This window comes from Cervus canadensis, chromosome 4 (assembly GCF_019320065.1).
Source record: "Cervus canadensis isolate Bull #8, Minnesota chromosome 4, ASM1932006v1, whole genome shotgun sequence".
NCBI classification, from domain to species: Eukaryota; Metazoa; Chordata; class Mammalia; order Artiodactyla; family Cervidae; genus Cervus; species Cervus canadensis.
Genome location: NC_057389.1, coordinates 69,413,607 through 69,426,945, shown reverse-complemented (window position 1 = coordinate 69,426,945; position 13,339 = coordinate 69,413,607). Strand labels below are relative to the sequence as shown.

The 13,339-nt window shown below is 48.0% G+C and overlaps 1 pseudogene; it reads left to right on the top strand.

Moving 5' to 3' along the window:
- Positions 1 to 8,831: 8,831 nt before the first annotated feature.
- On the top strand, positions 8,832 to 12,671 carry LOC122440891 (annotated as a pseudogene).
- The last annotated feature ends 668 nt before the right edge of the window (positions 12,672 to 13,339 follow it).

Genomic DNA, 13,339 nt, shown 5'->3' with positions numbered 1-13,339 from the left:
ACAAAGGTTTGTGAAATGACTGAATGACCTGGTAAGGACGATGATGAGGCTCCTGGTCAGGGAGGTATAGGCCCTTTCCTTTCACAGCGAGGACCCTAGGAAAGCAAGTTCCAGGAGAGGAGGGTTGGCTTGGAAGACTGAGACAGCCAGACCCATATTGGACAGCACAGTTCTACAACCTTGCTAACGGGCTAGCCCTCAGATCCTGGGGGAATGAGGTTAATATAATTGCTGGGGGACTTGCTGCATGTGCTAAGGAAGGCTTCACCCACTCGACTGAGCTTCTGCCTAGATGACCGTGGCCCCTTCCAAGTCACTGCTGAAAACACACATGGACTATAGCCTGCCAGGCTCTTCTGTCCATGGAACTCTCCAGGCAAGAATACTGGAGTGGGTAGTCACTTCCTTCTCTAGGGGATCTTCCTGAGATTGAACCTCAGTCTCCTGCATTACAGGCAGATTCTTTACCGTCTGAGCTACCAGGGAAGCTCTGAAACAGACAGGCTAGAGATAAATGATGGATGGCATAGAATTCCCTAAAGCAGCACTGGCAGGAGGACTGCTTGCAATGATGGAAATTATCCGTTTTGTCCAATACAGTAGCCACTGGCCATACGTGACTACTGAGCACTTGAAACGTGGCTCATGCGACTGAGGGATTGATTATTTTAATTCATTTAAATACAAGTTTAAAGAGCTGTGTATTGACAGGATAGCTTCAGAGCCTTCACAAAGGGGCTCTTCAGTGTCCTGGTGGGGAATTCACTCCACCTGACAATGCTGAGGGGAAAATTCGAAATGAAGTGGTACGCCCCTGTCCCCATGAAACACGTACTCCAGTTATGGGGATGCAATCACTTGTGAAGGGTGGGCAGGCAGTCACTATGGCTGCTTCCAGGGAGAGGAACTTGGTGGATAGGGATACAGAGGGAGGGGACCTTTGTTTCTTTTGATTTTTAAACTTGATACGTGCATTGTTATTTAACAAAATTGAAATTAAAAAAATATATATAAGGGCAGCAGATGTATCAATACTATTCTTATATTTATTGTGTTCACTTAATATTGTGTAATAAAAATTCTGCATATTATAAAAAGAAGAAAAGAGGGAATTCCCTAGCTGTCCAGTGGGCAGGACTCTGTACTTTCACTGCCGTGGTTCAGTTCAGTTCAGTTCAATCGCTCAGTCGTGTCCAACTCTTTGTGACCCCATGGACTGCAGCACGCCAGGCTTCTCTGTCCATCACCAACTCCCAGAGCTTGCTCAAATTCATGTCCATTGAGTCGGTGATGCCATCCAACCATCTCGTCCTTTGTCCTCCCCTTCTCCTCCTGCCTTTAGTCTCTCCCAACATCAGGGTCTTTTCAAATGAGTCAGTTCTTCGCATCAGGTGGCCAAAGTATTGGAGCTTCAGCTTCAGCATCAGTCCTTCCATGTTCAATCCCTAATTGGGGAGCTAACACCCTGCAAGTCATGCAGCATGGCCACAAATAATAATAATAATTCATTAAAAGAAAAGAAAAAATACTAGGGATGAAAAGCATCCCCTCTGAGTACACATCAGCTTCCACAGTGGCCTGGCACAAAGCTTAGGCTGTCCCAGGAGCCAGGTGCAGAGCTTCCCGGGGCCAGCGCCCTCCTATATAGCCCCTCTGTCCTCCTGTTGCTTCACATACCAGCCCAGGCTGAACCCAGTCCCATCGGACAAAGCCTGAACTGACCCCTGCCCACTCCCCGAACTCCCTGCACACCCCTCCCTCATCAAGTCTCTAGACCCAGTCACCTTCTTTCAGTTTCTCTGCCACCCCAAGTTCATGAGAACTTCAGGGCTTTTGACTTGCAGGTCTCTGCAGGGAATACTAGTCCCCCGGTGCTTCTGGTTGGCTGTCAGGACGAAGGTCGTCTCCTAAGAGTGGCCTCTCCTGACCACTCTGGCCAAAGTCCCCCCTCCGTTATTCCATATTTTAGCCCCTTGTTTGTTTTCTTTTATCATTATCTTATTTGCTCACTCTTTCTGACTGCCACCTCCCTAGAAGGCAAGCTCTGAGAAGCCAAGGGACCATCCTATTCACAGTTGTACTTGTCAACAAGGTCTGGGGGCCTTGTGGATAAGTGCTCCCTAGATATTCACGGAATGAATATGTGCTGAATGAATTTCGCAGATTCAAAATTCAAATTCCAGATTGTCAAGCCGGGAGCTAAGACAGTCTCCCCAGGATACACACATAGCCTCCTATGGGGATCACAGTGATGAACCCCTTTGTGTACACCAAGGGATGGTCAACCCTCCTCCCCCTCTCTGAGTGGGGCTGGGAACCCCGAGAAGGCTCAGGACCATCACTACCCTTACCACACCTAGGCTCAGGGTGTCTGCCTGTAAGCCAGTCTACCTGTGTCAGGACAGCATGGGGCATCCGGGGGGGGGGGGGGCCTGCAAATCCACAGGGAAAAGACACTTCAAAACACTACAGGGACGACCCTGCCGGTCCAGTGGTTAAGACTCCACACTTTGACTGCAGAGGGCACAGGTTCAATCCCGGGTTGGAGAATCAAGATTCTGCATGCTGCAAAGTGCAGCCAAAATAACAACAGCAAAAAAACACTAAAGAGAGGGTATGATGACGTGATTAAACAAGGAAACCAGAGGCCAGCAAGCTTATGAAGAGACCCTGTAACTCAAGAATAATGCAAGAGATGCTCTCAAGAGATGTCACTTATCACACTGCCAGAAGTTAGTGAGCTGGAGAATGCCAGGTGTCAGCAGGGACAGGGAGTGGGAGTGGGGGGGTACCCACCTGGACTGTGGGTGCAGCTATCCCAGAGAGCTGCCTGGGAGCTATCAGCTAATTATATAAATGCATGCCCTATGATCTAGCAATCTGGCCTGAATATATACCACCCCCTCTTCCCAAACCCTCACACATAGGGGCCCACATGGGGAAGCTTAAAGGAGGGGTTGGAGGCAGGCGGGAGTCCATCCTGGGAGGTGGATGGACTACATGGGCAGGAGACCCAGTGGATGCACAGCCATGTGGAAGGACCTCAGAAGCATAGTGCTGAGTAGAAAGGGTAAGAAATGAAATGGGCTCTAAAGCATAAAGCCATTTGCACAAAAGAAATGATGACACAGAGAACACACATGTTATAAGTACACACACAAAACCATTAGCACTGATGCCCGAGGCACAGGCTGATAAGAGGAGAATGAGGCTCAAAGGGAACTGAAAACCAAACAAAGGAATAAAGCCCAGGAGCTGCGTGCACCCCGGGCAGGGGTCAGTGATGCTTTCCAGAGGAGGGGACGTGGGGGCCCACGCTGAAGAAGAAATCAGACAGACGAGGGCAGGAAGGCACAGTAAATCAACAAATGTTTACTGAGCACCTACTACATACCAGGTGCCATTCTGGTCGGTGGTTATACCCTACCCTAAAGAGCTGGAAATCTAGAGGAGAGGACAATCATTAAATAAACACCCAGAGAAACACTGACAATAATTAACACAGATTCTGAAGGTGAATCAACTGGAGCTATGAGTGTCTACACTGGGGACTGATCCTGATCTGACCCAGGGAAGAGCTCCATGAGGAAGTGAGGAGCTCCTACCAAAGTAGGAGGAGGACAGCACTTAGCCTTGTGATGAGTGGGAGGAAAAGCATTCCAGGCAGAGGGAACAGTCTCACAGTAGTCTGGAGGCAGGCAGGAGTGGGAAGAATCCGAGCTACTCCAGTAGAGAGGGCACATACAGAATGAGGGAGAACATGGTGCCAGGTGAGGCCACACCATAGAGGGCTTTGCAGGTTTCGGATTTCATTCCCAGAGGAATGAAGAGATCAGAGAGTGATGGGCTGCTAATACAGATGTGGAGAGATGGGCGAGGGGCCACTACAGTATCTGAGTAGAGCTGGAAACTGGGACAGCACCCCCAAAGGACACATGGAGTCTCCCAGGGTGATGGCAGTAATGAGCATTAATGCATCCAAGGATGGACCATCCTGTTACCCTCCCATCTTCTCACCAGGGACCAACACCATGCTTCATAGACTCATTGCAGGCTCCTATGGTAGCCAGGAAATCAAAGGATGTCTTTAGAATGAGAGGGCTTGTTAATGCAGGACGGAAGGAAATGAAGGTGGTTCTTGGCAATGGCTAAGAGCTGGGTGAACAGGTAGGGTCCTTGTGAATGTTTCAGGGGCCTGAGGAGGGGTTACATGAGGGAGGGCGGGGAACACAATGGTGAATGAAAATCTAGGGACTTCCCTGGTGGTCCAGTGACTAAGACTCCATGCTCCCAATGCACGGGGGCCAGGTTCAGTCCCTGGTCAGGGAACTATATTCCACATGCCACAACTAAGATCAAAGATCCTGCATGCTGCAACTAAGAACCAGCACAGTCAAATATATATATATATATAATATACGTATATATATATATATATATATATATTTTTTTTTTTTTTTTTAAAGATTTGAGTCAGACTGACATACTGTGCTTGACCCTGAAAAAAATCAAAAGGGAGCCAGTACAGCCCAACTCCCCTTGTCCTGTGCCTTGCATCCCAACCACCCCTGGGGCCCATGGCCTTCTTTCCTCTCCTCACTCCTTTCCTCTCCAGTTTTTGTCCTGTAATTACACCCTGGGAGGGGCCTCCAGCACCAGGAACAAAGTAGAGGGGATACGCTGGGGTGATGGTGCCACCTCCTGGAAGCCACAAGTAGTGAGCATCCTGCTTCAGCCTCGTGTCGGGTGGGGATGGGGCCTTGGGCTCTATCCATAGAGCTTTCCTGTTGGTGATGATCACGCCATTCTTGGAGGACTGTTCAGGCCTGGGTACTCCGTCTGTCAGTGAGGTGCTGACATGCCCCCTCCACCCTACCCAAGGGAACCGCTGTAGCCGCCCCTGATAAAAACCCTCCCACAGCCGTCGGGACTGGGGCCAAGCTGTTTGGCACAGCAACTATGGATTTGGCCCTGGCCTTAGGGATGCCTCATTCCTATTAGTCTCCATCCCTACCTGTCCCCCACCCCATCCTGCCACACGTGCACCTCCGTCCCTTTGCACAGGTTGTTCTCTCTTCCTGGAACCAGTTTTCTCTTCCCCTCAAACCAGTTTTCCCAAACTCTACTCTTGCAGGTTCCAAATTCTCCATTCCAGGGCTTCCCTGGTGGCTCAGTGGTAAAGAATCCCTCTGCCAACCCAGGAGAGTTCGATCCCTGATCCGGGAGGATCCCACATGCCTCGGAGCAAACTAAGCCCCCTGTGGGCCACAACTACTGAGCCTGTGCTCTAGAGCCCAGGAACCACAACTACTGAAGCCCACGCATCCCCAGAGCCTGTGCTCCACAATGAGAGAAGCCACTGCGATGAGAAGCTCGCATACGGAAACTAGAAACTAAGCCCTCATTTGTGGCAACTAGAGAAAAGCCCCCACAGAAATGAAGCCCCAGCATAGCCAAAAATAAATAGAACAATAATTTTTTAAAAAATTCTCAAGAAGTTTCATAGTTTCAAAAAACAAACAAAAATTCTCCACTCTCTTCCCCACCCCCCAGCCCTCCCACCACCTCCACATCAATTAGGCAAAGAGAGCAGGGAAGAGTGTGTCAGTCCATGGGAACAGCATGTGCAAAGGTCAAAGGTGGCTTCAAGGAGATGGGAAGAGCCAGAGACCAGAGAAGGTGACAGAGTTGACAGGGCTATAGCAACTGACCCATAGAATCACAGGCTCTAGGGAGGGGCTGAGACCCCAGCGAGCAGTGAAAGGACAGGCTTTTCAGTAGCAAAGGACATGATCAGAGGTGTGTTTGGAAAAGCCAACTCAAGGCTGCCAAGTGGGAAAGGCACTGGAGAAGCTAGAATGGGTGTGGACAGAACAGGTCCCAGGGGTTGCACAGCTGAGAGCTGATGGGAGCTGGGACACCTGAACCCCTACTTTCTGCGGGCTGGGTCCTGAGCCAGGGCTCCCAGTCATTGACTGCAGCTTCCTTGACAGGACCTGACTTAGCTCAGTGTGTTCCATACCAGCTCTGACTGCCAACTGTGATACCCTCCCCACCTCTCAGCCCTGGTGTCACGTCCCCAGACCCTGCCTGCCCCACGGAGTCACCACCTGTGCCTTGTGGGAGCTGCCATCTCGTTTTAGAGGAAGACAGGCTGCTTGGGCTCAAAGTTGGGAAGTCAGCGGTGAGCAACAGATATAGAATTTGAACGGAGATCTGCCTGCCTCCTCCACCATAGCAGGTGTCCCAGAAGTTGTAAGCAGGCTTCTGTTCCCTGACGGCAATGAGACTTCAGGCGGGTCGCTTTCCCTTTCTCTGCCTCAGTGTCCTCGTCTACAAAATAGGGGCAATGGTAGCAACATGCCCTGCAGGATTTGTGAAGAGTATATGCACTAAATGCCCATAAGGAGCCCAACACAGCACCAGACACATAGTAGGTGATCAGTAAGTGGTTGTTGTTCACATGAACACTGTTCCAAGAACTTAACATGTTCACTGGGAAAATGTACTTCGGTGTCGTGAATTAGGAGGAAGACAAAGTGAGCTCAGGAGGGATGGGAAGGAAGGAGAAAAGAGCGAGCATCTCGAGACAGGTCTGGAGCTAGGTGGCCCTAGGATTCAGGCACACAGCAGGTGTCAAGGATACTAGCTCTGAAAAGGTTTGAATGACACAGTGAGGAACCACTGAAAGTTCTACATTTAGAGAAGGCACAACCACAGCCCTACATCTAGGAGTGGAAGAATTTCTCCTCCACAGGTGACAGCACTGACCCTGGAGGCCGGAGGGGGCCTAGATAGCAGAGCACTGGCAGCAAGGAGCCAAATTCTCAGGTTTCAGAAAACCCAAGTCTAGGGCTGCCCTGGTGGTTCAGTGGTTAAGAATCCGCCTTGTAATGCAGGGGACACCAGTTCGAACCCTGGACTTGGAAGATCCCACATGCTGCAAGGCAACTAAGCCCCTGTGCCTCAACTGCTGAGCCCATGCACCCTGGAGTCCATGCCCCACAACAGAAGAAATCACCACAGTGAGAAGCCCATGCACCGCGAGTAGAGAGTAGCCCCCGCTCACTACAACTAGAGAAAGCCAAGGTGCAGCAGTGAAAAGCCAGTAGAGCTAAATAAATAAACAAATGTTTTAAAAGAAAAGAAAACCCAAGTCTAGGTAGCCCTTTTCAGGCCAAAGAACCTCCCTTATGTAATTTTCCATCTTGTCACACGGTGGCAGTAGTGTGCCACCAGGAAAATCCTGTTTCCCTGTCTTTCAGCCAAAACAATAGCCAAGTACCAATACTTGTCAGGTTCTTTAAGGACTCTAGGGAGAATCCTTACAAATCTCTATGACGTAGAGTCTCTTTATATCTCTAACTTACAGGTGGACATGTGGGCTCACAGAAGTCCAGGAGGACCCATAAGATAATCCAACCAGTATTTGAACCCTGGTCTGTCTGTCTTCCAGTCTGCCTGCAGCAGCTTCCTGTCCTGGGATGACAGCTCCTGTCTGTCTCTTCTGCCCCATCACTGGGTAGCGCTACCTTTGTGGAGCAGACAGATTAGACAGGGAGCAGAATATTATAGAGGACAAGAAGGACTTTCACTTCTGCTTTTTCTCTCTTGTTTACCTCCCTTATGCAGATTTTGCTTTGAAAGTGAGGTGATGGGACAGTTCCCATCCCTGGGGTAGAGAGGAGCTGGGATGAGGGATGAGGCAACTAACTTTGAGCACCTTCTCTGAGCCAGGCATTATGCCAACCAACATTCATTCCTACATTAATTAAGGACACAGTAATAAAGCACCCACTGTTGGCCGGTCACAGGTGACACAGTGCTTCCAAGCTTTTGGCACACAGCAATAAACACTTAAATACTTATTTTATATGTAAAGAAAGAAAGAAAATGAAGTCGCTCAGTCCTGCCCGACTGTGACCCTGTGGACTGTAGCCTGCCAGACTCCTCTGTCCATGGGATTCTCCAGGCAAGAATACTGGAGTGGGTTGTCATTTCCTTCTCCAGGGGATCTTCCCGACCTAGGGATCAAACCCAGGTCTCCCGGATTGTAGGCAGACTCTTTACCATCTGAGCCAGCAGGAAAGCTTTATATGTAAAGATACGTTTAAAAATATTCATACTGTAAATGAGCCCTCAGTTTAAAAAATATTTATTGACTAAAACACCTACTTTCAGCCTTAGGTACCCGTGAGACATGCAGGTATCAAGTCAGGAACTCTGGGACAAATCTAAGCTAGAGATTGAGGATCAGAATTTACTGGCATTCAGGATATGCCAGTGACCAGACGGGATTCCTCAGGAAGTCTGGGTAAACAATCAGCAAGGTGGACCTCTGTTTGCCAAACAGGAAAAAAGGAGGCATACCCATGACAGGTTGGCGCAGAGAAGAGCTTGATAAAGAGGTAGGAAGGGACCAGACTAGACCGGGAGCTTCTGGAAACCTTGTTAGTTCCCAAGGGTCAAGAGAGTCAAATGCTGCAAAGCGGAGCAGCAAAGATTATGAAATACCACCGATTCTGGCCAGAGCAGGACTGCTGGTGACCTGAAGCCAGACTAAAGTGGGATGAGAAAGGGAGGCCAGACTCAGCGGAGGGGAGAAGAGAGAGAGCCTCGCAGTAGACGCATGGAGATCCTTCTCTTACCAGGAGGAAAGACTACATGGTTTGTGGGCAGCCGAGAAAGAGCCAGAAAGACAGGAAGGCTTGGAGCTCCAGGGGAGCGAAAGGAGAGAGATGCACAAAAGAGGGCGGAAGCATTAGGGCGGGACCCAGAGCCCAAGAGGAAGGCCAGCCCAGCCCAGTCCTCTTTTCTATCTCAAAACAACGATGGCGCAGGGAGCAATCTCTGGCTGGATTTGCGGCATGCGGAACATTACTAGATACTGCCGGCCCTTTCCGAGCGCGCCCCACTGCGTAAGATCACCTTTCGCCCAGCTACACCACCCTCTGCTCCCGAGGGCAGAGCGGATCGCGCGGCCCACGGTCTGGCCGCTGCTGATTGGCCCACGGGAGCCACCTGACCGAGCCGGCCAATCAGAGGCGCTCTCCCAAGGAATGGGGCCCCACGTGTGGCCCCTGGTGCAAGGCTGAGGCGCTGTGAGGCCCGGCGGCCGTACGGACAGCAAGGTTAGAACAGCTCTCAGCCCCTGAGGAGCTCAAGAGGAGGTCCGGCTTCCCCCAGCCCCGCCGATTCCTGCCTATCCGGCTACTACAACCCCCAAACCCTTTTGCTAAATTTCCTCTCTTGGCAGCTTCTGTGACTCAGCCGAGGTGCGTTCATCCCTGTCCCGCTGCCTTGACTGGTCCAAAGTGGTGATTTGGAGGAAGACAGACCTAAGTTCGTGTCATCGGGTGACCGATGGCAACTGTTTAACATTGTTGAGCCTCATCTGTAAAAACGGGACTCCTAATACCTACTGTGGTGTTTTTGTGAGGATTGTAGAGCCCAGCGCCTGGTACATGGTGAGCTCCCCAAAACATTGATTATATATGTTTTTTACTCTTGTCTATATTTCTACCTATCAGGAATTCACAATCCTCATTATACAGGGTCTTGTGTTAAGCTATTTTTTATTCCTGTTCTCTTATTAGAATGTAAACTGCTTGTCCACGGGAATGTGCCTGTATACCTTTTTAGTCTTTCAACTCCATGGTCCCTTCACTTGGTCTGGCAAGGGTAAATTTAACTTACATAAACAGTAGCAGGACAGAGTATACAAAATCAAGGAATTTATAGCACGGAAAATCTCAGCAGTTAGGTGGTGCTATTTATAATGCAACATTAAGGTACTAGGGGGAAAAAAAAAGTCTTAGAAGACTACCAGGTACCAGGTCTGTGAGCTCAGGCAGATCTTGACCTCTCTGAGCCTCATGAGAACAATAATCATGACTGCAACAACTGCAGGACTAACCAGCTGCTAGATACTATTTGAAGCTCATATTAGCTGTCCACAACCCCACTTGACAGAGAGGACACACAGGCACAGAGAGGTTCTGTAACTTGCCTGAGATCACCCAGCTATTAAGTGGTAGAGTTGGGGGTTCAAACAAGGTCTTTTGGGTCTGAGTCTATACCTGTAACTGCACTGCGTGCTACCTCTCAGGCACCAGCACAGGCGGTTGGCGCACAGTACAAAGCTGTGGAGAGGGCTGGGCTAACAGGGCAGTCTTCTGCATCTATGAACCAAAGGAGGCCAGTGTAGCTGAAGGGCAGAGAGGGAGGGGACCAAGGTAGATGATGAGCCTGGACTTGCAGGCAGGTCCGCATCTTTAAGATGTCTAGGCCACAGTGAGGAGCTGGTGTCAGCATGGCAGAAGCATGTGGCTAGGTGTTCCAAGGGCATTTTTCTTTTTTTTTTTGGCCACACTGCAAGGCTTGTGGGATCTTAGTTCCCCAACCAGGGATCGAACCTTCACCCCTTGCGTTGGAAGCATGGAGTCTTAACCGCTAGACCACCAGGGAAGTCCCTCCACAGGCATTTCTGACCCTTTGCTGCCACAGGCCTGGGATGCAGAAGGCAGCAGCAGTCTTTCTTCTGGTTTAGCATCAGTCCCTGCCCAGATTGGAGATCCAGGGCCTATCATAGCCCTAAGTACTCTGGTTGTCCCCCAGGGTCCCCTCCCTGGGCAGGAATAGAGATGTCACCACCTTGCCCCCGCCCCAACTCCTCCTTTCTGGTCTCATAATTGTCTTAGGCTCATTAATATGACTAATTAGATAGGCCTGAAGTAATTGCATCCTCCTATCCTCCCACTATATAAACCCTGAGATGCCTCATTATTTAAAGCCTCTGCAAGTCTCCCTGGGGCTTATTATGAACTCTAGACACATCAACTGCCTCTGCAGGCAAGGGGCCCAGAATTCGGGGGAACAGGGCAGGGCTTCTGTTGACCACTGAGCCTTAGTTGTTCATTTCATTGGTCCTGTCTTATCACTGACTTCTCTGGAAACTCCCTGGCAGTCTCCTCATACTCCCTGGGTTTTCTCACCACCTGTCCTGCCCCTACCAAAGGCTTCTGGTCCCACCTCCTCTATGATGACTCCTGAGGTATTCTCTCTCACCTGGTTCTTCCTCTAGGTCTTCAAACCAAATGTATTTCCAGTCACTAGCATGACATGTGTTCCTGATGTCTTTCAGGCTCTCCAAACCTAACATGCCTGAACACCAGCACCTGCCTTACTTCAAAGCATTCTTACAAAAACATTAACCCAAGTGTAATCAAGCCTCTGCCCTTATATCCAGTTTACAGAAAATACAGGGGGCATATGAACAGGTAATGAAGAAGTGTCAGCCAAATGCAGAACATGGGGCCAGATAACTGGCCGAGTCCCTGCAAAAGTCAGTATTTCAGAAAACAGGAGGTGGAGCATTCGAGTTGTAAGAAACTTAAGAGCTACAAGGACAAATGCAATATATGAAATTTGATTGGATTAATTCAGAAAAATCATCTATCAGAAACATTTGGGAGAAATTTGAATATGGAAAGAACGTTAGATGTTAGGGAATTATAGGTGGCACTGTGGTTATATAGGAGAACACCCTCATATGTTGGAGAAGTTTGCTGAGTCTTTATGTGAGAAGTATCACAATGTCTGTAACTCACTTTGAAATTGTGCAGAAAAGAAATATCTTTATCTCTGGGACTTTCCTGGCCGTCCAGTGGTTAAGACTTAGCATTTCCGCTGCGGGGGGAATTTAATCCTACACATTGCACATAGAGGGGAAAAAAAAAACTTTATCTCTGAAGCAAATATAACAAAATGTTAACAGACACTGACTCTAGGTGTATTAGTTGTATCTTTTTGTTTTGTATGTTTGAAAAATATCACAATAAAATGTATATTTGAAAAATTAACATAGAAAAAGACGGTGGCACCCAGCTTCCTAACGCTGTTGCACGGGCCTATGGGCCACAGGCCTTTCAGTGTAGAAGCCTGCAGAGGACATGTTTCTGCTGCTGGACACACTCCAAGCAGCAGTGGTATCTGCATTCCTAGCCTCTGTGATTGGTCTTCAAGCTCTGTACATCTGCACTGATGTCAAGCCCAAGGCAGCAGTGTGTACCCTGGGGACAGCACGCTGTAACAAAGTCCATATTCAACCAATAATTACAGATTTGGTTCCAGGCTTGCTACCGAAATTGAAGGAGAAAGTTGATCTGGTGTTGAATCCAATGTAGTTACTATTCCACCTGAGGATGTAGGGAGTCACGGGATTGATAGAGGCAGCTTGGGCTGGTGGCAGAAACAGCAGTGACGTAATGGACAGATGCTTACCGCTGGCTTTTACCAAGAGGATTGTTCTGTTTGGTAACCATTAAAGAAAACAATACATAAGAAATTTTGAAAATAATGAAAACAAAAGGTTTACAAGGCATCACTGCACTTTCCAAGTAAGCAGGCCAGGAAATGCTGTCAGTCCTCAAGTTCATCAAGTTCTAATCCACAGTGTGTGCTACTTAAAGCCGAATGCATTTGGCATATTTTGAAACTGAAGTCATCTCTTAGTCAGTAAGTAAAATTGTCAGAAATTTGTCATCCAGAAAAAGGCAGACAAGTAAGGGTATTTCCTTTTACCCAAGAATCAGGCCTATAGAAACTTTTGCACAAATGCAAGTAAGTATATGTATATTATATATACAATTTGAATTTTACATATTATATATATATATGTAGAGAATATATAATGAAAAAGTTATACTTAATTATATGTGAAGAGGATATTCATTTCAGCATTACTTATAATGGCAAAACAATGAAGTTAAGTGTCCATCAGCAAAGGAATTGGTAAAATATATTATAGTATATTCATGTTACTGAATATGAGTGACACATCCAACCGTTAAACATGAGTCAGGTCTGTATATACTGAACCAGAAGGGGCTCATGGTGTACTATTGAGAAGTGAAAAAAATCAAATTGCAAAACAGTGTTAACCTATATATATATTTTTTTGAAAAACTAACAAAGAAGGTTTGTGTGTATGTGTATATAAGAAATTCTCAACAGGTCCATAACAGGTGGGAATAGAAGAATTTTAATTTTTTTGTGTTGACATTTGTACAGTGATAATGTATTCTATAATTAAACAAATTTTTTTTATTAAAAAAAACTAACATATATTTCCCCCCCTTGTCCCAGCTGTATTCCTTGTGTCTGCCACTTAGTGGTTGACGCGGCTGTCCCTCTAGCCTGGAAATCTGGACCCCCGCTTTGACTCTTCATACTCCCACATGCTCCCATCCAGTTTCCATGTCCTGCCCTTTCTACTTTCTGAAGCCATTCTTAGTCCATTTTTATATTTAGTTATACCTGATATATAACATGTGTTAGT